This window comes from Euprymna scolopes, chromosome 3 (genome assembly GCF_053919585.1).
Source record: "Euprymna scolopes isolate OS-2025 chromosome 3, ASM5391958v1, whole genome shotgun sequence".
NCBI lineage: Eukaryota > Metazoa > Mollusca > Cephalopoda > Sepiida > Sepiolidae > Euprymna > Euprymna scolopes.
In genome coordinates, this window is record NC_136484.1 from 169726395 (window position 1) to 169731259 (window position 4865).

Sequence of the window (4865 nt, forward strand, 5' to 3'; positions counted from 1 at the left end):
TTAAACCCCATTTTCAACCCGTTCCTTCACCTATTTTATTTTATTTTATTAAAATAAACCTGTAACGTATTATTTCTACCTGCCCGGCTAATTTATTTATTATATTTAATTATATATATCATTACACTATCAAAATAAACCTGTAAAGTATAATTCATTAACTTATTTTTCCTTTTCTTTTTCTTTCCATTTTATAAACAATAAATATCTTTCAATCTCTCCCCGCCCGGCTAAATTACTTTAAACCCCATTTTCAACCCGTTCCTTCACTAACATTAACTCTCCAACCTGTTGCCATGGTGATCCTTTAAATTAACTGTTACTTATGCCGTTATCAAAAAAGTAGCGTCTTTTAAGTTTAAACCGTTAAAAAACACGTATATAAGAATTTACACATAATTAATATTTAATTATAAACCCCTCTCTTTTTTTAATACACTCCTACTACTTTAAACTCCAACGTCCTCTCGCCACCACTCCCCCTTCTTTTCTAACTCCCCTTTATCTACGATCTTTCCATTTTTATTTGACTTTATAACTTAGTCCATCTATGAATTCTGATGATGCTAGTTGGATTTTTCCTCTCTTTGAGGATTTTCCTCTAGTTGAAACAATTTGTAAACTCATTCTGGACTCACAGTAATAAATTTCCTATATAAATATATATATATATATATATATATATAGTGCAAAACTTTGTTGAAATTCAATACATTTTTCTTTTTTGTAACTTTTGTTTATTTCATCCTGGATTTCTTTATTACAGCCGTTTCGTTAATGGGATGGTAATTTTATGATTTTATGTGTCCATAAAAATTTCCTGTCCTCACCAACTCGTCGGATGTTGTTTCCATTTGATGTTACCAACAAAAGGTTGATTTTTTACATGGTGTTTGGGGAAAAGGAATTCCATCCCACGTTGCTACATGTCAGCCATCTTGGGTGTCATGCTAAAATAAATTTCTGTTTTAAACCATAATCTCGTATTTTTTATTTTTGTTTTCATTTCCAATTTTATTATTATAGTAAATGATTATATATATCTTATTATTATAGTATATATATATATATATATATATATATATATATATATATATATATATATATATATATATATATATTCGAACCCGGCAACACAAGCCATCCCTGACTCAATTAGGAAAGACCGTATCCATTCGGCTACCATTAACCGCGTGAAATAACGTTTTATTTTTAAATGATTTTATGTCAGTCAGAGTGATCTAATCATTACATTATGATCTGTATATATATATATATATATATATATATATATATATATATATATATATACACACATATTATTATTATTATTATTTCCCTTAACCGGTGTTAATACAAAATATTCCCCTGTAAAAATTCTTTTTTTTTTATCTGTAAGAGAACTATATTTAAGATCGTCAAGCTCAAATATCAGCTGATGTGATATTGTAAACAAACACAGACGGACTTTGATGACCGACATTATCATCATTATTTCTTTCATTTTTATTTTTCTATAAATTAGTCCACCGTGCAAATTATTCCTCATAATATATAATAATCAATAGAGGATTGATTCTATAATAATTCTCTTCCCTGCAACCTCTCTCCCACAGAAGAGACGTTGCGAGCCTGTCTTTGTTTTATCGTTATTTCCATGGCAAGTTCTCGTCCGAGCTCCAATCTCTGGCCGTCTCTCGCCAATGTTTCACAAAAAACACCCGTCTAGCTGAAACCACTGTCAGTAATTTTCCCCACTTTATCTGTGCCTAAATCAAAAGTAGATTCCATGAACAAAGCTTCTTTCTTAGAAGTGCGCGCCTGTGGAACTCTCTCCCGTTTGCCTGTTTCCCACCTGACTACAACTTGGATGTCTTCAAGTCCAACATAAACAAATTCCTGATAAACCGCTCCCTTAAGTAAAACACTTATCAAATTTCCAATTCTAACAATTACTACGATACTATCCCATTGATTAATGTACATGCATTATCCCCGAGTGGCTTCCTGTTCTTGATAAGTGTTGACCTCCATGTAAAAAAAAACAAGAAAACATATGCAATTTGCATAAATAAAAATATCATGTTTAAGTATATTGTACGACCGGGCAACGCCAGGCGGTCAGCTAGTATATATATATATATATATATATATATGTGTGTGTGTGTGTGTGTGTGTGTGTGTGTGTGTGTGTGTGAGTTGCAGTGGAGAATAAAGAAAATGATTAAAAAATATTGAAAAGGTTACAGAATATTAAAACTATAATAGTGCTAAAACAGTATACAGTGATGCTGCTGCTGCTGATGACGATAAAAAATACTGATGATTGGGTTGGAAATAAAAAAAAATTACAATTAAAATTAACACAGAAACAAAGGAAAGCTTTTTTTTAAATTATTTTTTAAGTAATAAGTGAGATGGTAATGAAAAAAATAAAATAAAATCGGAATTTAAAATAATCATTGAAACTTTATGGCAATAATACAAAAACAATATTGATCCACAGGTGTATATGAAGAAAACCAAACGAGCTGGCAATATATTATCTCGTTTGTTAGTTGCAAAACCGGTTTAGAAATTCATCAGATATTTTCATGGGAAAGAGTCCAAGTAAGGGAGTGTGGAATTTTAATGGAAAGATTCTTCATCGATGACAATAGGTTTTAATTGGAATTCTTGATTGACATGACCATGGAGACCGTTTCTATAGAATTTTCAGACGTAAATGAATTGCAACTTAGAATTGTCGAGAACAGTTCAATAGATGTATTAACTAATTATATACACGTACAAAATAATACCGATTCAATAGTTACCATTACATTGTATGCTTAGTGTGACTTCTTTATTACTGGGAATGGGGGGGGGGGTCACCACTTATTAAGGCCCAAAAGGTATTTGAGGATAAGAGTTAATGATTGTGAGGTAACTGTGATGATCAGTAATGGTGGAATTTGGGTAGGTTTGATTATGTAAGAGGGCGGTTCAATACAAACTTACTTACATTAGACTTGTAAACGACCATGTTATAGTCAGCTGGGAAGTAGTCTCAACATATTGTGTTCCACATGTTGCTCATGGAATTTTCGTTTAGTTTTTGATGCAGATAGAAAGTAAGAGAAATTATTTACAGTTGCTGTAGCTAGACGAGTGTTTGTTGTGAATGTTTTACGGGGTGGGGACTGCACATGCTATGAAAATAACAATATGGCGGAGCTGTTTGAGTTTTATAAATAATCCTGATATATAAAAAAGTTGAGTACATGCTGGATTCACTCTTAAACTAATTAACCGATCATTGTTTGAAAACACAGCTACTAGGTGTAAGGGGTTGTAATGTAATTTTAATGTTTTATTGTATATCAACATAAACTGCATCTAGAGATTATATGCAAAAGAGGTTTTGTTAAATACTTTATGCCAAATTCATAGATATGTGTTATCGAATGAAATAATTTTTACTATTATGTAGAGCGGGTAAGCATGACAGCAATTAATTTCCAATTTCCAATTTCATATGAATATTTAGTATTTATCAGTAATTATAGCAATTTATAGTGTCAAGAGATCATTTGCAAGAATTAGGATTTACTATTATGGCTTGTAAAAAAGAACTAACAAATAAATGGAAAGAACTATATAATCAAAGAAATTAGCAAAGGAAAATCTTCGCTTCAAATTTCTAAAGAGTTTAAAAAGGGATCCACGAACGATCAAGAAAATATGTCAAATGGGAATTCAACCAAGGAAAAGAAATCTCAGGTTGAATTCAGGAATCAAACAAAGCAAGATCTATCACATATCTAAAGAGAATTGATAATAAACGCAAATGCATCAAGTGCGTTCATGTTTGAGGCCGCTAGAACTCCTATGTTGTCAAGCTAAACAAGGTGTAAACATTAAAGGAATTTGCTGATGTAAAAAATAAGATAAATAGACTCATTTTAATGAAAAAAAAAAGGAAATAAGATGACAGTGAGCAAAAAATACATGAAAACTGATGTCAGTATAGTGTTTTTTACCGAATAATCAAGGATCACCCTAAATAAATGGGTTCACGGGTGGGGTTCAAGCTACATAACTGAAGACAATTTTCTAAATGCCAAGAAGGAACGATGTACGGCACAATCACGTTGACACACTGGTTCTCGCCAGATCACTGAAGTTAAGCAACGTTGAGCCTGGCTAGTACCAGATGGGTGACCATTTGGGAAGGTTAGGTGCTGTATGTACCTTCTGGGAAAGTTGGGCGTGGGGCCAGCACCCTCACCCTGTAAAAAAGAACTTCTCGCTACGAAAACATCTACAAAGTTGTAGATGGCCTATGTCTCTCCAGGGGATCAAGGGCTATGGATGGATGAAAGAAGGAACGATAGCATATGAGCAGGGATTATTAGTAATGAGTTTGTGGATCCATGTAAACTGACAGACGGAGTTAAAATGAGTGCGAAATGTTATTGTACTTTTCTAGAGTAATATTTCTTTGAATGGCTTCATAACCAGTATTTACCTAATCGTTAATCTTTGGTTTTTATGCACGACAACACACCAAGTCATGCATCGAAGTTTACTAAATCCTGATTGATTCTCTTATGGACTGGCTTTCAAATAGATGTAATTTGTATTCCATTAAGAACCTGTGGATTGTCCTCAAGAGAGATGTTTATTCTCATGGAAGGCAATTCAGCAGCATGTGTGACCTCTGGGAGTCAGTTAAAGTTGCTGCAAACAACTAACCAACAACTAAAATTGCAAATCTAACATATGATATTGACAATAGGCCGCTAAGTGTTATTGAAAAAAAGTATTTGTGTAATAATTTTTGGAGGTTCTTTTTTTTGTTGTTGTTAATATATCTTTTATTT

The 4865-nt window shown here is 32.4% G+C and overlaps 1 pseudogene; it reads left to right on the forward strand.

The window, feature by feature from the left end:
• Nucleotides 1-4115: 4115 nt before the first annotated feature.
• On the forward strand, nucleotides 4116-4232 carry LOC145263704 (5S ribosomal RNA; annotated as a pseudogene).
• Nucleotides 4233-4865: the final 633 nt, after the last annotated feature.